The sequence below is a fragment of the Toxorhynchites rutilus genome, chromosome 3 (genome assembly GCF_029784135.1).
Source record: "Toxorhynchites rutilus septentrionalis strain SRP chromosome 3, ASM2978413v1, whole genome shotgun sequence".
In the NCBI taxonomy this organism is placed as follows: Eukaryota; Metazoa; Arthropoda; class Insecta; order Diptera; family Culicidae; genus Toxorhynchites; species Toxorhynchites rutilus.
The window spans coordinates 134911587-134932843 of NC_073746.1; the positions used below are offsets into that span (position 1 = coordinate 134911587).

Consider the following 21257-nt stretch of genomic DNA (forward strand, 5'->3'; position numbering starts at 1 on the left):
ATTGTTACAATGTTGAGAACACACTCAATTCTTAAATCTATTCGTATAGCTATTGTATATTTACATTTAAACTTATTTTACTGTTTATAGCAAGGGGGCCAATTGCTCGCAATGGAAGAGGAGGAGGGTATAAGGATATAGGGACAATTACACATAGTTTTAAGGAAAACATATACAGAGTAACTGCGATATAATGTACATTTCACTTTTAAAATTGTACGTTATATCGAAGCATAATAAAGAACTCAGAAACGTAGCTTGTATTACTTTATTGTGTTGATGTTTGGGTAAGGTTGATGAATAAATTCAAATAAAAGACGAAGCTAGCCTTTCTCATGATGTTTTCCATCGTACTGTTGATTAAAGATTGATTCATTTAGAATCCGGAATCACAAAACCAGTTGTATTTCGGGATTGGTAAAAGGTACGAAACATGTTCTAGTATCAAAATACAGATAATTTATTGTTCTTTCAGAAAAAAATATTTAGAAAATTATTCCTTTACACTTTGAAAATGTGTAAAATGATAAAATGTACGTTATATCCAGTGACGTTAAATCGAAGGCACGTTATAACGAGGGTACTTTATATCGAAGTTTCCCTGTATTTGGGACATGTAATCAAGGTCTAACCGAGCCAACACATCTCTCACCGACACATTGGACTGTCTTCCTCGGGAGCCAAGGGAGTTTTTTAAATTCGATCTGGCGACAAGATACACGGGTTGTTTTCAAAACTCGTTAATTGGAGAGCTTGTGAAGATTCTATATGTTATACAACTGCATTCAGCATTTTTGGAAGACAATAAAACAGTCTATAAGCCCTCACACTCCTTTCGGGTGACTTTCGCCGGTTCTGTTCTCCCAAACCACGTGAAAGCAGAAAATATTTTTTTTGGGCACCTGTTTGTACCGCGGGTTTACCATTGCACCAATTGCAAAAAAACCTTGGACATTCTTTCACCCATTGTGGCAACAAGTTTTGTTGTGGAAGATACACCTCGCACGAATAAACAACGGCCACAAACGCAGAAACAAGGCAAAATAAACATGATTACTTATATCATCCAAATTAACGCTGTTTAACCGCTCTACCATTTGTTCTTAGACACCCAACTTCTATCTTTTGAAAATTTCTCTATAATATGTTTCCAAACAAATTCTGGCGATTTCTAGTGAAGTATAATTAACCTTAGAATTTGAAGTATCTAAAAAACAAACAAAGAAGAAAAAGAAATTAAAAAAGACAATTGTCATGAAGGGAAAATATTATACAAAATGTATTAAGAAGGGACCCCTATCTGGAAGGTCGAAAAATAATGAATTTTCGTGATTTTTTTCCAGATTTTAGGAATAAAGTCAAGTGTTCTGGTATTTTGGTTATTGTTAAAGTTATATTTGTAGATGTATTTATCATTTTTCGAGTTTACGAATAATGATTATTACGCTGTTGATAACTGGATACCTTACTGGTGGTACCGGTTCTAAAGCAACGGGGTGCCGCAGAACGATGAATATTTTGAAACTTTAGGACAAGCATTACATAGGGGTTTTTAAAAATTCCGAAAATTGCCAAAATGGCGACAATTTTTGCTAAAAACGAATTATTTTTCATGATAAATCGCAGTTTATAAGCTCATAAAAAATCGAAAAAATTAGATATTAAAGCGGCTATGTAAGGATTTAGATAATTCATTTTCACATGCTGATGAAAAAAAAACTCAACCAAATCGGTCGAGTAGATCCTGAGATATCGATACCACCAGCTGAAAAAACATGGTTTCGAGAAAAACACGTTCAAAAATTCGCACAGTAATACTTAATATATCCCTTGAGGTGACCTCATACTTTCGGCTGTAACTTTCCAACGAAATCAAATATCGAACAATTCTTTCAGGACATCATTTCTGAGGACATAAGCTTCCCAAAAATGCAAAAAAAAAATCGATTTTTTCGAGGGTCACTCCTTAAAGTATGGATGTCCACTGTGCCATGTTCCGTGCCACGGCACGCCATATCTGTGCCATTTTTGTTTGGCACGGCACGGCCCCTGTGCCAAATCGCACGCACTCTAGTTACGAGGCTGCACCAAATAAATGTATCCATCGAAAATTGTTAAAATTGCCGTCATTTGAACGCTCTATTCGCTCTGCTCAGTTCCAGTGGTCTCCCCCGGTTCTATTGCATCCGACTTCACCACCACCACTCTCGCTTCACTATTACCCCTCGTGTTCCCACCCCCCAGCTGCTGGCCGCATGTGGAAGCATTTAACTCACGCGATAATCTGCGTTGGTTCTAGCATCATTCTCTTCGTTCCGCAATTATATCAAACACGTTTTGTGTGTATCGACGAAATGTATGTATGCTTCGATTCTTCACTCTCGAAAATAGAAATGACTAAATCGTCGTGTGCCGGCGGCGCTTGGCGAGGGGAAAGAATCCAGTGTGATGAATCACAGAGAATTTCGATCGAATCAGGGCGCGCAGCGGCAGCGGAGGGTACAAATGGATCCGATGAACCCAAAATGAAAGAAATGAAATTACTAACACCAAAAACAACACGTTCCCAATTCAATTCTAGATCCCTGCACCGGACTGCGTCTCAACCGCGCGCGCGTAATCATCCTTCGCGGGAGAGGAAAAAATAAGTATACACAGAGAGGAGCCACGAAATGACCAAGAACGAAGACGATGAACCCCGGGCCCCGTTGGAAGTGGCCGAGAACCGGAAGAGCAAGAAGTGATAGCGGCGTGTAAGGACTTGTGTGCGTGCGCTGCGCTGTGATGTGACTGTTGATGTGATGGGGAAATAGGCCGTCACGATATCTTGGGGCGGCCTCAAAAACCGTTGTGACTGTGTGGAACGCATGCAGATTTTTTTTTGTATTGCCATGTGACACGCTTCTATAGCATCTAGAGAGAGAGAGAGAGAGAGAGAGAGAGAGAGAGAGATTCGATGATGAGCCACAGCAAGAAGAAGAAAACAGAGAGCGAGCACATGTGCGTTATCAATCTGCAAGCCAGCTGTTTATATTGTGCTAGACCCCGCTGTTTGCTGCCGGTGGTGTTTAGATGGGATGTCAAATTTGTGCGCGAAATAAGAACCCAACGAAAGCTCCAACGTGGACAGACAGGCAGAACATACAAACAATAAACCGGACGAAAACTTTGAAGACAGCGGAAAAAACGGGAGCAGCGGCGCACATTTACACAGCACGGGATGGGAAAAGAAGTCAAGTAAGAACTTTTTTACCGCTCTGATAAGAATTTAACGACGAGAAAATATTGCGTTTCTCGCCCTAAAAATAATACATACAAATAAATACACGGGAGATTACGATAACGTAGCGAAGGAAGGAAGGAAGGAAAAACCACACTGCTTTTTTATACATATTATTAAAACTATTGTATTCAAGGTAAATCAAGGCGCAGTAAATGATGAACGCACAGAACGGACAGCAGTCGAACTGTCCGCGGTGCGCTTCGTTTCTCCCGTAGTGTTTGAGAAGAAGATGAAAAAAAACGAGCATGACATGATTATCCCTATTAAATTAATGCCCTATTATTAGCTATTGATTAATGCGAATCGATTTGACTTCTTTACGACTGAACAATTGTTATTGCAAGTGGATATGAACTTAGTATCAAGAGCTACGATTGATTTTTAAGTGTAGGTACTCTTTGGACAGCCCCTGAATATATCCTAGTCGGGACCGTCCGGTTGTATATGTTTCTATATATACCTTTTAATCAAGCATATAAGAGAAAAAAGGATCAGCAGCGTGTTTTATTATCAGGGTATATGTTCGTTCACGAATAAATCCAAACACACACACACAGACACAAACACATACACACACGTTCATTGCGACGATTATACAAACCCGCGTGAAAATGTTAGTTAAGTCAACTACTACTTGAATTTTAGTGAGAAAGTTGTTTTGTTCGAATCTGTTCTCAGTGTTTCTTCTTCACTGCGCTAAACTCATAAGACTCGAAAATATCGCTTCCGGCAGTGCTCTCTGGCTAGGCACTTCACGCAAAAACCATAGGGCCAGAAACGAGGCTCGTTATAAATGAAAATTACCACCCCGAAGGTGGCCAATTTCCATTGGTAACTAGACTCAACGGGTGGCCGAACTGGCCGAAACGTCGGTAGCGCTGCCCGCAAACGATATTTCCTCAAAACCATTCGATCAAAGCTTGAACCTATCTAAGTCGTCGCCATTCGGGGCGGAGTCTGCCCACGAAACAGGTGAAACACAGAATGTTTCTATTACTTTTACGTTAATGTACATCTAGTTCGATAAGGCATGAAGCGTGCGCGAGGAAGAGAAGCGCGCGCGCACTCACACACACACACACGAGAAATGGAAAATAATCTATTATATAATTGGAAAACAAAAGAAGAAGTGAAAAAAACAAAACAAAAAAAGGCAAACTCCCGACATTGGAACAAAGATTAATAAGGCGAAAACAAGTGGAAACAATTAGACATTTAATAGATATATTTAAAAGAAAATATTTAGATAAATTGTTGAACTGTTTTGTAGCGTTTTACAATAAACCAAAATTTATCTGACATGAAGAGGAGAAAACAAAGCAAACGGCAAAGTACGCACTGAGGGCAAATCGGATATACTCGGGGTTGAGTTGCAGGCGAACATCGGGAATGTAACACACAAATCAACTCACTCACTCTCCCCTCTTCCTGACAATCCCCAAAAAAACCGAACACGAATAGACCCACACTATTGAACAAAACAAAAACAAACAAACAAACAAACAAACAAAAAACTCTCCCCCCCATGAAGGAGGTTAATGTTTAGATAGCTTTTTTTCAATTGTCAATAATTTATTCTAATCATTACCTAATTCTTGTTTGGTTTTTTTTTTTTTTACATGTGTGTACGCGTTTTATTTTACTCTAGCCATTAGCCATTATTTTACTCTAGCCATTAGATTTCGCTTCCTGCGAGCAACGGGCAAAAACAAATCTTTGCAGAGCACTCACACTAAGGGGAAAGCGCAAACAGTTAAGCTAAGCGAAAACCGCGCCCAAAACCGAATCACCACCGCCACTGCCGCCGCCGCAGTCAAATCTGTCGGGCAGAAAGTTTTGCTTTCTTGGCGCAACTGACGCAAATTTAGAACAAAAAAAAATTAAACAAACAAATCGGAGTCTGGCAGGACTCCAGACGAGGGACTGAGAGAGAGAGAGGAAGGGAAGCAGTTTTTCATTAACCTTACAGTGCAGTATTAATATTTTTTTTGTTTTTGTTTTTTTGTGCTCGTTTACATTTAGACCTAAGGAGTAATCCTTTTTATACTGTATCCTTTTTTTATATATATTTTTTTGTCATATACCCGTGCTTTAGCCTTTTTTCGACAAATAATCACTATTTGTAGAAAGTATCTCGTTAAAGTGTAAGGGCCGAGAAAATTTGTCGTATTTGTGTGTGTTTTTTTGATAATTACTCACTTTTACTCTAGCCGATAAGCCGTCTCTTTTTAGTTATCTCATTTTTATCGTATTTTTATATATAAACTATTATTATTTTGACATATTATTATTGCATTTAGAAAACGACACATTTTTAAATTAATATTATACACCTTTGTTGGTTATGTTGATTTTTGTTTTGTTAAATTATTACACCTAAGTTTTTGAGTTTAACGAGTTTTGAGAAACTATACCTTGTGTAAGTGTAATTGCGAGCCTGAATGAGAGCGCAACAAATGTATATTTTTTAAAGCAACGAAATTTGAGCAATCCATAAACAAGTAAGATCCAAACCGAAACACACTAGACAAGCATTTAAGCAGCAGTGATGAGAGAAGAAGACGAAGAAGAAGGTGTCCACAGCAAGTTTTGTTTCTATTTGGTTCAGTCAAAACACGAAAGCGAGCCGACGAAACTTAAAGACACGGCAGAAGATATATGTAGTACCAGGAAAGGGGGAAATTAAACAAACAAGCAACAACACAAAAAAGGAAGATAATTTGTACGAACCGCGCTCTCCCCCGCAGATTGTTTCGTTGCAGTCGGAGGGAGACGTGTTTCGCCCAGCGGTCTCACCTTTCCTGGCACACAGAAATTGTTTTGATTTTTTATAGAAATAAACTAGAAAGTTACTTACTTTTTTGATTATTTTTTAATTATATACTATGCGAAGATTTATTAACAAAATGATTGAAAAAATCACAAAAATAAAAAATGAGTTGTTTAGATAAATTGAAGCATTCGTTTTTACTGAGCTGATAAAATACACATTCTGGTTTTATTTTAACACACTCACACAGGTGTGCGCTTTCGTCGCCGCCGCCACACTTTCAACTAACTCAAATTTCCTTACTCTAAAAAATATTCTATTAACACAAACTCTCTAATACTCAAAAACTTGGTGGTGGTTTTTCGTGAAGGAAACGCTGGCTGCGACCGATTATTGGTCACCGTCATCTTTTCGGTTACTTCTTGCCTTTTCTCTCTATCCTATTCCGTCTTCGGACTTCAGAACTAACCAAGAATCAATCCGCACGCACTCCCGCTGAACATATTAACCAGAGATCAAGTCTGTCGTACGGTCCTCCTCCCACCCAGCGCAAAAAAAACAGCCCCCCCCTCCTGAGAGTTTAAGGGGTGGTGCAACTGGTTTCAACCGCGAGAACCGCGCTGAATAAACATGAAACCAATAGTTTACGGTCCACTCCGAAGGTCGCCTCAAAAAACCAAACCACATCACGCTATCCCTCCGCGGGTGTGGTTCATCGTCGTGAGTATTGCGCCAGGGTACCATAAAATCGGTAGTGGTGTCCCAGGCAGGGTTGGATTAGTGTAAGGGCTCACCACACACATCTTGCACTCGCATTTCCAGCGCCGAGGCACGAGATATTGACCAACCCGCCGAAATAAGAAACGAACTAAAAACCGCTCCGCTTCGCATCATCATCCGCGTGAGATGTGAATCAGCTGTTTTGTTTTGTGTGTTCAATGCGAGCGAACGAACGAACGAATGAATGAATGAAATGTGATAATGCCATTTTCGCACTGGGCCCCATCGATCGATCGATTACCCAAACATCATCCACATCCACATCCTCTCCTGGACTCATTCCTTAACCTGGTCCACCCTCCAACAAATGTGTGCGAACGGGGGACGGCGCGGAGTGACGACGGGTAAGTGAGAAAAATAAAATTGCATCTGTTGGCTTTTTTTTTCGCCGCCTAGGGACACAATAATTCCACTCGCGCTCCATCATCGGGTGACCCCTCAAGCCCACCAACTTTGAAACGGCCTCAGCGCATCATGGCGAAATCGCGTTTGCATATTTTATCCATCGCTAGCAGTTTGTGGAATTGGGAATGGGAATTAAAGTGGGTGGTGGTGATCATTTGTGCGCCGCGCCGCACACATATTTTGGGTTGCATACGCGCAAGACCATCAAGATCCCCATCTGCCAAGAATAGCAATGATGAGATTTTGCAATTTTGCGCGCACAGGAATCACGCCGCACTTTGCTCGCCCCTCGATCGACACGTGATTGAGTTGTTGTTGTGCTTTGGGTTGGCGCGGAGGAAGCGCGTACTCTTGAGCCATTGCACGCGGTGAGGGGCACCTCGAGTGAGAGAGATGTTTACTTACGCGGGAACTGTGGTGGTGCCAGCGAAATGCGAAACGACTTGCTCTGGATAGTATCGAAATCTTGAACGATGGATATTTTGAGGTTATATCCGCTGTTAGTGATGGTCAGTTCCTTGTGCAGAGTAGCCGAGTACTCCGATATGTGTAAGCAATAGGGTAACATTATTTTACGGTGGCATATTTATTGTAGAACGATTAATCCTCGGGAGTGTATGTTAATATATGTAGATTGTGTAGTGAGTACTGATGATGTAAATTTCAAATTTCGCAACAAAAAGTAGATTAAAGACTGAAAGCTGACATTGCTCTGGATCGCTATCTTAGTTTTATTCTTCCGAGCGCCAACTGTCAGAGAGTAAATTTTGTAACGATAGGAAAAATTATTATAAGGAAAGCGGTTGAGTTTCTTCATTGACTTAAGTGTATACCTCATTAAAAAAACTCAAGAGATTGAAGCGTCTCATAAATGATCGTAAAAATAATGAATCGAATAGCACAAATCCGAGTAAAGTCCCAGAACACTTTATGAAAGTTATCGTCACAAATGTTCGAGCGTTTGTTGAATCATATCATACATACATGTAAGAGATGGCAAAGTTAGGTAACATAAAGGGACGCTGATGTTGATTTAGTACATCGATGATACATCGTGCTTCTTATAAATGCTAGATAAATCAGGTTATGTTCTCATTTTTTCCATATTTTGTTCTGATTATACTTTTTAGAGCTTACGGGAGTTGAACTACCCCATGAAATTTGTTTTTCACAATTGTGAAGTATTATACTATCACTTTTATGGGCGTAAATGACTATTAACACCGTGCGTTTAGATAAACTGCCAGGTAAAACTATAGCGAAACGGAGATCGCACCCTTACTTCGAAATTTACCACCCGACTTGTATGCATGTGGGGTGCGAGTATGAGTGAAAACGACAAATAAATTAAATTACTCGGATGCAACTTCCCGAATCGATTCTATACTCGTTTCAAATAGATTCGAACAGTTGCTTGCACTGTAAAAATACGGGAGAGTGTGTCCAGAACACGATCGCATTGTTGGCGTAGGACTACGAAGTTATTTTATTCAATTCTCATCGAAAGCATAGAGATTATTTTTCAGCAGAAAATTTTGGTGACTCTGAAATGGGCCGTTGGTTTGCGTGGCATTCAAAAATCGGCTGATGATTCATAATTCAATCTTGTCCTCGCTAGAACATTACACAATCTAACCATAAGTCACAAGTTGATTCGTTATGTCAGTGTTCGCATGCATCGCGAACTTATTTCTTCTTCTTTGTATTACAACTAGAACAAACATCGTGGTGGTTTTTCTACAGTTGACACACACTCAGTCACAGGACGTTTTATATTTGTTCCGCCACTAGCATGGAATTATTTCTTAACCACTTCAATCTACTTTTTGCAACTGACACAGACAATGACAATGAAGTTGCGAACAAAATCGCACCTTTAAAGGGATTTTGCTTTCAAACTTCGCATCAGGCAGAACCTCTGTATGACATCAGCCTTATGGAAGAATTGTGACTGCTCACTGGCTATAGCGAGACTGTGTGACGGAAGTCGTGAATTTATCTACACCTCATGAGATAAGTTCTTCTATACATCAAAACTTACATAAAAACTGTGCCTCGCAACTATACTAGTTGTTCGTTAATGGCAGCATGTATAGATAAGCCAGAAATGCACAAAACAATGGTATGGTATAGTGGGAATGTTACCTATTGTCATCAATTTAAACCAAATCAAACAAATCTTGGAGATTTCCCGATTCGGTTGGTGTGAAAATCATCAAAACTTAAACTATTTTATGAATACGTGACATGTTTTCTGATCTGGTACCATTACAGAAAGACGTAGTCCTACGTCAAAAACTAGATATTAGATTCCATTTACACTGTGCGAACAACCAATCTGACAGTTAATCCTATGTCCAAAAGAAGAAACTATGAGCCCCGGCTTTCAAACAATTTTCCAACCGATACGAAACTGTCGAGGACGACTCGGATGTCAACAGGTACTGTGTAAATTTGTTATTGTAGACATCTATAGTTGTTTTTGTTTCGCTAACTTTTCTATAGCACCAAAACACAGAAGGTCTAGGAGACGTCTCTGTTATTAACATCACATATTATCTTTACGTACGTTTATGAAGAGATTTTACGGAACGAGAAGTTGTTTTTGCCACGAAATGTAGACAGGTATGATAGTTTTCCATTACTTGTGTAGGAGAACGACTATTTTGACGAAAGTGGATATAATTGAGAGATCTTGCATAATCTCTCGAATTATGGGGAATTCCCTGTTTTATTATGACAAGCCAAGTAATCATAAAAATTGATTCATAGTTCTATTATGACACTAATTCAGAATCTCTAATGCTAAATAGCAGTACATCAGCATTGTCAATGCTTGTAGGTCTGGATATTAATATTGTTAATGCATATAAACATTGGTAAAAATTACATTAATGAAAGCATGATATGCGCATATTCTGATACCCTTCAATGCCCAATAAACGTGACGTTTAGTGGTACTCTATATAAGCACTTGAAATACATAAATATGGAACCGAATTTTTTCATCAAAAACACACGTTTATTGTTCTCGAAAGGTTTAAAATAAAAAAATTAAAAAAAGGTAATGGTCATTGTTAGTTGCAATTCATGAATGTCTCGAAAATTTTCAAGTTTCCCTCACCAGTCTCGCTCGGTTTAACGAAGCATTGTCATCAAGAAAAACCACTGTGTGTTGTCTTTTCTGATGTTCCGGTCATTTTTGGTCGGTGCGACTGGCGGTGTGTCTTTTTCAAAGATATTGAAAAGCAACATCAACAATCAGCATTGTAATGTAATCCTACGTCACCTATGCGGGCTCGGATATAACACTTCAACGTGATTTTTCTTGGAACTCTGTGATTGCGCACTACCTAATCGAGAAATCGTGCAAGTGTGGTTATGACGCGACGCACGACGAAGAAGGGGACCTTTTCCACATGATTTGGTCAAAATTGTCATCGTTAGCTACAACTTTTTCTCATCTTTCTAGAAGAACTCGAGTGCCATTACGACAGGTTCCACCGTAATTTGCAATTTTTTATGCCCTCATATTAACGGAACCATTGATCCATCAGATCATGTGTCATCGAATGGGACAAGTGAGAGGCTTAGAATGCAAGGGGTGTAAGTGACTTGATCGATTTCTCTTCATCAACTTTTTCTTTAGGTAATAACTCAACTGCAAAAACGTTCCAATGTGAGTTTTCTATAGAATCCGATAGATGAGGCTCTGACCTATCTCCCACATTGTCTAATACAGCTGGAAATGAGTTTGCAGCTAAGTTATGACCAAAAGAGAAAGTCGATGTAGAGAAATCGATCAAATCACTTACACCCCTTTCATTCTAAGCCCCTCAAGTAATAATCGGAAGGCATTTGGAGTAGCATTTCCCATTTTATTTGTTTCTAAGTAGGTTCTAACGGGTTAGACAACATTAAGCAGAGAAAGCAAAGCTCAACATCCCTTGGCTTCAATCATAAAGAATCTTAGTTTATTGCTTCCAATGAGAGATCGAAAAAAACATTCGTTTTCAGCCACAGGGAAAAATAGTTGAGAATATGAGCGACGAGAGAATTTTTTGCGCTCACTTTGATTCTCGCGAGAAACGCAATGACGATTTTTATTTTTCGACGAGTTATGATTAGTCGAAATAGTGAGAAGCGATTACGCCTTGCCTTTATCTACAGTTCTGAGAGTCTAATGTTATTCTTCAAGTAGTTTGGAAAGAAAAAAGATAAACAATTGTGCTCTTTTATCCTTTGCCCACTTTCCTTCTTTGGGTCCACGAATCTTCATTACCGGTAATGCGTATGTTCAATAAGTTCGCTATAAAAATTACAAGGCAGTAAAAAAGATAACTTCGATACCATTCTGAAGCAAAAGCTGGTGTCGCGAGCACTTCCAGGTATTAGTAACAAAAAAAAATGTACATTGTTCGATACAATACTTCTCCTTAACCATTTGTGTGTCATAATTTAGTTTTTTAAATTATTTCTATTCATAAAATGCAACTTCATTTCTTCCCAGCATCACTGCCATCATCCAACGTTATTTTTCATCGTTAGAATAATCATTATTCATAGCATGTAAAATCACTCATCATCATCGTCATGATTTTTCATTATCATTACCATTCCACTCATATCATTATCATTCATAACACTCACTTACTGACTGGTAGGAAGCTGCTATGAAGCGGTATATCCTCATGATTCTCAAAATTATGAATTTGTTCCAGACGCAACATTAGTTTTAAAACTATGTCATGTTTTGTTGATTATTGCAGAGTATCTTATTTCTGAACAAAACATTGAAGTTTGAATGCTGAACAATATAAATTTCGAGAAAATTTTATTTTTTGTTCGAAGAAACCAGTTGAGCTAAACTAGCGAATAGAGATACCGTAAGTTTTGATAACATGAGGAAAGAACAAAAATCGGTAAAAGGAATCCAATCCGTTGTTTTCTGAAAATTAAAACAACACATTTGACTCGACATAGTTGAAACAGTTTGTATGGTACTTGAACAAGGCAAAAAAGCCTTTCCAAAATTATCTTGCGACTTGTAGAATAAGAACAATCACGCCCACTCTTGAACCATAATTTATTTATCGCATCATCTCATCTAATCATATTTATTTTTTTTAAATTTATTCTGTGGATATTATAGTTAGTATTTAAACGAAGCGCATAAAATCGCTGCAAACTTTGCATGCAGGAAAACACAACATGTTCAAAAAGCGTTCTATCGATCGAACGAATTGAAACTTTTCGTACCCGTTCTAAGTCATTAGTAGTTATCGCCTATCGTTAGTGATTATTGAGTAAGTTATCAACCTTTTTGAATTATACTGTAGTTATTATAGAACACAACTGATATTACACAAGTACTTTCGTTTGAAAACTCATTGCACATTCCGTTGAACATATATCATGTGACGTTCATTATTTTAAATTTTAAATAGTTATCGTGACTGATTTTTCAACAAGACAACAATTCCTAGCTAAATTTACTGTTTTTGAGAATGATCCAATCGAATTTGAGTTTCCAGTTGAAAGAAAAATGCATCGATTGTTTGTTGAGTAAAAGTATACCACAATTCTTAGAGTATGGAGATGCATTTTATGCATTGTTTGGTCATCTTTTCAAGTCTCTCCTTCCTATTGCTTTTCTCGATACTAGCGTTAGGTCTGTTAGTCTAAGTCCTTTCATCATATTACCAATTAAGTTATCGTTCCACCGCCAGTTTGTTCATTCATTCATTACCCGCATTATTTTCATTGTATATTTGTTTTTGTATAATATCTGACCTGTATTCATGTTTGTATTGAATTTGTACCATTTTCGGATTGAATAAAAATTTATTGCGAATATTGTATTTGTTCGTTTTGTGTTTCACTGAATCGTATCACTTGTCAACACGAGGATGGCTTGCATAAAACCGAGACGGAGACGCGCCTCGTAGCTTGTCTATAGCAGTCCATAAAAGGTTTGTTCTACTGTTCCCTAACGAGGCTGGTATCATCGTATGTACATTTGCTCGATTAGAACTCATTTAGGTCGCATTCGTTTTCTAATTGTAAGGTTTTTTTTCACTTCTTGCTGTTGCGAAAACTGCAGTAATCACTTTTGTGCCTATTCATTAGTGTGTCAATGAAGATCTCTATGCTGAATTATATGCTTTACGAGACACTTGAAGGTTCCCGATGGACTTTGTTTTTTTCGTACTATTTTTCTCATCATTTTTATCTACTTGATCAAATTCTATCGTACACAATTCGGTTTCAAAATGTTCTTATAGACAATTCCATAATGTTTGTTCTGCCTGATGTCCGTAGAATAATAATTAATGCAGATCATACTTATTCTTGAAAAGATAAATGTTTTCTGGTCAAATTCAAGGCAAGTAACTTCCATTGAGAAATGCAATGAACGTGCTTCACTTTCTTTTATTTTGATCAACTACTGGGAAAACACGATTTGGAAAAATTAGTGGGAAATATAGGTTGTTTTTTTGGAATGTCCACTATAAAAAGACTTACACCCAAGCAATTACAAATGATTGAATCATCGAAATTCGAGCTATGTGATGAGTGAGATTCTCATTCGTGGTTAAGTAGATACAAGAACGCCAATTCACCAAGAAAATTTATGGGTCCGCAACATCATTGGCCCTTTTTTCAAAGTTAATGGTACCATCATACTCCTTTTAATGGAATCTGATTGATGTGGTTGCTGATCACGGACTTTTTGTCCCGAATGTAAGTATTGGTTTGAACAAGACGGCGGTATTTGCCCCACACTACAAAAACAATGGAAAAAATGTGGTGAGTTTGGTGAGGTGAGCAGTTAATCTCTTGTTTTGAACCTGTAAATTAAAGCCTGAAACGTGTGACCTTATTTTTTGTGAGTATACGTCAAGTCTCTCGTCTATATGGATCCAAGAAAACATTCATTACATGTTTTGATAACAACCTAAATGCTCCACCTCAAACATAATCACAGCCAGCATTGATTAAAACTAATTTAAATTATTGATTAAAATATATCTCGATATCAGAAATATGTACCTAAAGTTTTAATGTGTTCTCTAGAAAGAGTTAGTTTTCAAAAAATTATATATATAAAATTCTAATCTTGACATCTCAAAAAGCATAAAAACATTGTTTTTTTTCGAAATTGAGAGGGCGCAATTTACAAGGTTTTTTTTCCTAGAATGTTCATTTTATTTCCTGTGAAACGATAAAAAAATGATACGCGATTCAAAAGTTACTATTTTTTTAAAATGAGTATAATCATCGATGTCAGCGTAAAAATGGGAAAGCATTATACATATATCACAGAAGTAAAAGAAAATCAAGTGTTTCTGAAATTTCAATATTTCATATAAAAAATTGACAGATGTTTGTACATCATGAATAGCAAGACCAACTAAAGTTAGTAGGGAAAATGGGGGGAATTCGGACGCCCTAAGCAAACTGCCTAATATTTTTTCAAACCAATACGGTCTACATAAAAATATCACATTGTACACTGAGCTACCCTTGTTTTCTATCAATCAATAATGTTTGATCATTATATCAAGCTTCAAATTACAAAATATATCATAAAATAAAGGAGATGATTTTCAGGCATTAAAATTTGATGTGTGGTGATTTGGACCGAAAAAAAAACGGGGTGATTTGGAAAAAACCTTAAAACCACGATCGGAAAACTCACTTTTTTTGACAATCAAAGTATTTGCTGTGTCATGCTACCGTTTCCCTCCACCTGTTAAATTTTACCAAATATATAATGTATTTTACCAACAATAGAAGGCGATGACATTATAAAAAATCCAAGTTGAGTCGTACTTTTTGAAATAAAGGGGCGGTCCAAATCACCCCGTAAGTCCTAATTCCCCCAACTTACGCAACTAACACCTCGATATCTTTCAATTGCTAGAAATAGATCGGATACCGGTCCAAAGAACTCGAATTTTCAGACCTGGGGAAGATGCAGCTCAAGCCCGGAAAGGAATAAATATACGAGTTTTTGGCAACATCAGAGCAGTTTTCTTCGGTAGATCCTTTTTCTTAATAGCCTCAATGGCCCTGGATCAATACACTCATACCTCGCTATGCGACCATAGCGATCATTGTTATGTATGTATTTTTGATTTAAATGGAACAAAAAGATGAAATTCATTTCGCATGATAAACCATGTTACATTCCGATTGAATTTGTATGAATCTGTATTAGGAAAATTGATTTTCGCTATACGGCCAAATTTCGTGGAACGTATCTAGACCGTAAAGCGAGGTATGGGTGTACTATATTCCCATATAGTACATTGAACAAATGCTCGTTATTCTCTCCTTACTCAAATAGGACGAATAAAATGATATAGAGATGAAATAAAGGGCTCTTAAAATGATACGGTTACTGCTTTTGATATGCATTTCAATTTTTTTTTTCAGATTTGCGGACCTTTGTTCGGAATGAGGAGTTAATGTAATATGAAAATTACCTGATGTGACTCGGCCTGAGATATTGGCAACAACTGTTTTTTTTTCGTGCCTTTTTCTATCTATTGATGAATTGAAAAGAGTCGCAGTTCAGTCACTGCCTGCAGTCTGACTTCCAATGCCCAGTGAAAGCTCTTTATTAGTATTAGCGATATTAATACTTAATTTTAAATGTTTTTATAATGCTACAGGGTAACTTCGATATAACGTACATTTCGCTTTCAAAATTGTACGTTGTATCGAATTGTACGTTATATCGAAGCATACTAGAACCTACAAACGTAGCCTATAAAACATTATTGTGTTGCTGTTCTAGTAAAGTTAATGCATGAATTTAATTAGAAGACGAAGTCAGCCTTTCTCATGATGTTTCCCTTCGTACTGTTGATTAAAGCTTGATTCATTTAGAATCCGGAATCACAAAACCAGCCGTATTTTGGGAATGCTTAAAGGTACAAAACATGTTATAGCTTCACAATACAGATAATTCATTGTCCTTTCAGAAAAAAATATTCGTTATATCGAGTAACGTTCTATCGAAGTTTCCCTGTATTTGGCATTAGATACGATGACTTAGTATCATAATATAACATAGAACTATAAATTGATGCTTATGTTCTCTCCATTTCTACATCATCTTGAAACTCTTTTTGCCCAACATTCGGGGTCCTGTTGCACGCAATTATAGAAATATCTTGTCAAATTTCCTAAAAACTTGCCAAATTTCCTAAAAACTTTAAAATGCGATTTGAAAATCGTGAAAATGTAGTTCAAAAGGCACTCTTGTTTGTAAATCTTCGACTCCATAGTTTCATCATTAACGAATAAAAACGTTGCGGTAACTTCAACTGCAATTCACTGGGTACATCTTCCCGAATTTGTTTCCTAGTAGAACTTACGACCAGGATGAGCATGTGTAAGAATCTATGTTACTCAGTCAGGAGCATGTTGTATGTACAACTTCGGAATGTGTCCCTGGATCGCTAGCTCTGGATTCACATTCCGATTGATTGTTATTTGATAGCAAAAGAAAGGTTATCGCTCGTGGACGGTTTCTCCGTACAGTATTAGCTTCATATTTCATAGAGATGATTTGAGCTTTAATAAGATTCAGCATTTTTTTAGTAGTGTAGATAGTATGAAAGACATGTTTTCTTTCTTTTTAGAACAAACAAAACATGCCGGACTGATCCCTAGAAGCGCTGCAACAATGTATCAATCTCATTTAGATAGATTATGATGAAAGCTTGAAGTTTTATTAGTAAAAGAAAATTATTTCGACTTGCTCTGCTATATATACAGAATATTAAATAAAAATATTAATCGGGCATACAACGGGTATGTCAGATCAAAAAAAGTTGTTTTTTTCCAACCTGCACTGGACTCTGATTAGTCCAGTACTAAAAATCATAGGAGGTCATGTTCAGGACATGACCACATTTCGTGTGGTGCAAAAACCCATGAGCACTCTCCACTAGACGGCATAAATACAGGTCGGACTCGATTATATACAGTCTCGGATTTATTTTCACTGATAACAAAGTGAAAAAAGTCAAAACAATTTTTCTTTTAATCGTTTCATATGCATAATTTTTTTTTCTCGAAAATAATTTTTGATTCATCCCCTTTAAGTCATAACATACCTTTCTCATGTGAAAAAAAACAGAATTATTTCAAGAGGTGATAGAGGATTATATTTGATGAAAAAAATACTTCTACGCAAATGTTCGAATTTCAACAATGACAAAGTTATAGAAGTTTGTGTTTGTTTTGGACTCTGTTGCCTCAAACTGACGTTACATTGAAAAGTAGGCTACAGAAGACGATTCAGTTGCTTTCATTAGAAAAGAAAATGTAGTACAAGATATAGCAGTAAAACATCTAAATTAGTGGATTTAAATAACATTTAGGAAGTGAAAAACTTCAACGTTTGTAATTTTTAATGTGTTATTATCAATTTTATTTTGAAACGTCATATTAAACATGGTTGTTTCTATCAATTTAATTAAAGCTCTCCAATCGCTCTACAATTTGTTCTTTGACACCCAACTTCTGATCATACATCATGCATTTTTCTCCTTCTTGATAATACAGATAATACAGCGAGCGAGTTCAAAAATACCCGCAGCTTGATGTCGGTTAAACGTTAGATTAATTCAAATTTCGAATTCTCCTTCCCCTGAGTGGAAGCGAAGCGACAAACATTTATAGGAGAAGTGTGTAATACGCACCCCCTAAGCGAGAATGGATTTATCTTGACCGTGCTCTTAAAAATTAAGGTAACAACTACATCAGTACGTAGATTAGTTAACCCCTCAGTCATCTGTAATCGTTCTGTATTTTAGATACTGAATAACAACAGTGCTACGAATTTTATTTTGAAAGGCGCCCAAATTCTAAATTTCCAATCATACGGTGTTAAAAGACCCAGCAGAAGTATAATATGCCCATGAGTTGTTTCTCTCAGAGACTATAAAGCTTTTTTGTCGAAAATCGACAAAAAAAAAATTTTTTTGTCGAAAATCGACATTCTGGGACATTTTTTTACGGAGTACGAAACCGAAAAATATGGTTTTGGGTGCCAATGAAAATAGTTATCTCGATTTTTTCATTCGGAACTTGCTACGAAATGTTGATTTGCACGATAATATACCCTGTGCAAAATATTAGCTCATTCTGACTTCATTTACTGGTGTCACAGACGTTAAAATTTGAGTTTTTTTAAAAAACGAAAGATCACCGAAAATACTGTTATCGACTATAGTATCCAAATCCCATTGTTCTGCACTTCGATGTTTATCTTTAAAATTACATTCACTTTTAAAGCTGTGACATTATATTCTTTTCTTGTTACCAATGCCTGTTCAGGCATTGGAGTATCGAGAAAAACCGCGTTTAATGATTTGAGTCAAGAGCGTATCAGATTAGGTACCACGTCACTAAAATGGCTATAACTTGATAAATAATGAGAATTTCAAAAAAGTGTGTAATACGACATTTAAGTGCGAAATTAAGTTACTCGACTAGAAGTATCGCCATTAAAATGGAGAAATAGTTTTTTTTCATTACCTGCTACTAACCACATTTAACTAGCTAAATAATGTTTGTTGCATGAGCGAATTTGCAACATTTGAAGCATTAATTAAATTCAATTTTCAAAAATATGCCCTTTCCAATGAGAAGACAGAAGATTCAATATGATTTCCAAAACTCTTCATGGACATTACAATCAATTCTGATTTTGTCCTCTAACTTTGAACATCAATTACTTCAGTTAACCATATCGGAGTCCAGTCTTAAGATTCAAGTCAGTCAAAGATTACGGATAATGTTGTTGTTCAGTGCGTCTTAGAATGTTGTTATGATGATTTTTTCGGCGCGCTAATTATTTTCTAACCACCCCCGGTTTCTACCGTTGTAAAAAATTAATTTCATACACTTCGACCATTTTCTTTAGCCACACACATATTCCAAGCGTAAGTCTAGAAGTGGTTGTTAAATTGAGCTTCATGTTTCATTTTGAAAAAGAAAAATTTGCAAATAACATTGAGTATAATAACAGCGTGTAGTTTCAAGACTTTTAATGACCAAATTCAAGTTAGTCAGTGGCTATTTTCTATAGCCGTATTTACTTGAATAATCGATGAATGGTCGAATATACAATGTTATGGACATAATTATTGTTCATACTTACTTAGTCTTCCGCAATAACCGCAAATTCAATAACCTGGTAGATCCAGTTGACCATACTGGAAGTCAAGTTCTTCAAAATACTCGTTTGGATATTGTGCCACGCTCTCAAGGTGACCGCTTTGAGCTCATCGGTAGTGTTGTATTGTTGCTTATCAGTGTAGATCCGATTAAAAGGAATTCCCAGATATCTGCCCCTGGGTTTATCTTAGGATTGCGAATTTGCCCTTCCAGCTTACCGATTTTCTGGGTATCAAACAATAATTTTGTAATGGATCTGATTTGATTGCTGGCGTTATCTCGTTGGAATGCGAGCTTTTCTGTGGCACTTTGCTCGTAGTCAAACAGTTTTTCATGAACCGAATATAGTCTGACGAGATCATCTCACACGATATAAACACCTAATCAAGCTTGCCTGCAGAATACGATCCAAGCCAAACCATTAGAGATGACCCTCCAAAATTTCAAACGGAAAAGTATTTCCGTAGATCTCACCAGTATCCTGTAAAATCGTCGGGGCTTTCCAAATTTAGCTTCTTTCCAACGGAAAAGATCATCTGTAGTTTAACAATAGAAAACAGAATTATTTCAAATTGAACAAAAAATATAGAAAAAAAAGGGTGGTAATGTCTAGACGAAGTTCTATTAATTTAAATATATTGTTTTTTTTATTAACATGCATTTACCGGGAATGTTTTGGATAATTGATTTTTTCTATTACAGAGGCTGTAAAACACAAAATTCATTCCCCTCTAAATATTTTGAATCGTTTTTGTCTTGGATTATAGAGGCTTCAAACCATTTCAGTTCATTCACCTCTTTGAGGCCAATTTGGGAAACAAAACCTAAACCCTCATCTCCAGGCCCTGAAAAAGGCCATTTGAACCCCCTCGTCGCCACCGACGACTGTTTGCTAGTTGGATGACTATCGAATCGTGAATGATGCTCTGGATAGAAAGAGTGTTTAATTTATAAAGGCTTCAAACTTTTGAATTCTAATTCGCCTCTAGCCTTAAAAAGGCCAATTCAGAAAACGTAATCTAAACTATTGGTCTTGAAGAATCTGTTAGCTAGCTGGAAGACTGCTGAGTCGTAGTTGTTGAAACCACAGGGCAAAACAATTTATTCCTCTTGCTCGATGTAACGTGACATGTGCGGAATCGACTCTCATATCAGCTGAGTGAATCAACAAACATGTTCCATAGAAAGTCTCTTATTCTGTTCAACAAACGCATATTCCACTAGCACAGAATGCTCCAACTGAGCGGCGCGAGCAATCGGCACAGCAACAATATTGCCGAATTAACTCTCAGCTTTAACAGATGGTGTTAGCTGATCACTGTCTAGAGTGAAACGGAAAATTAAAACCAGGAAACAAGTTAATTTATATCTCTCGCTCGATGCAACGTTAGATCGTAGAAATATATGTTTTAGCAAAAAAAAACTGCTGGGTAAATTTATCTTGAACCTTATTTTTCAATAGAGATATGGTGGAATTTAGGCAATTTTAACAATATCCCGCGAGAAGAGGAGCTTTTCCTTGATTGTTGGACAACTACAAGTTATAGTGGATCCATGAAATAATTCTTTGTCTCCTTACGCGATCTTCTTAGTCTGTTCTAGTCCAAAAATCTTCCATTTTGTATTTTTTTCGTTGAGTATTCGATAAAAACATGTGTTCTTGGCACATACTGCAAACACACAAATGGACTATGCGAAAAATACAGGTATCAATTTACTACTACTGATAAACGCACATTGTTACCATTGTTACATAAAATCGTTTGGGTTGTATACTATCACTATGAATATTGCAATTTTTCATCAACTTCAACTACA

The 21257-nt window shown here is 36.9% G+C and overlaps 1 protein-coding gene across 15 annotated transcripts in view; it reads left to right on the plus strand.

The window, feature by feature from the left end:
• The window catches only part of LOC129776872 (protein disks lost), a 654166-nt gene that overhangs the window by 263866 nt on the left and 369043 nt on the right, over positions 1–21257 (plus strand). For 7 of the 15 annotated variants that reach the window (XR_008743175.1, XR_008743181.1, XR_008743178.1 and 4 more), the window contains exon 3: positions 2582–6240. The exons of the other annotated variants lie outside the window; for them this stretch is intronic. The gene's annotated coding sequence lies outside the window, so the exon portion shown is untranslated. Of the gene's footprint in view, positions 1–2581; positions 6241–21257 lie in introns of those variants that run through there. 15 annotated transcript variants of the gene reach the window in all.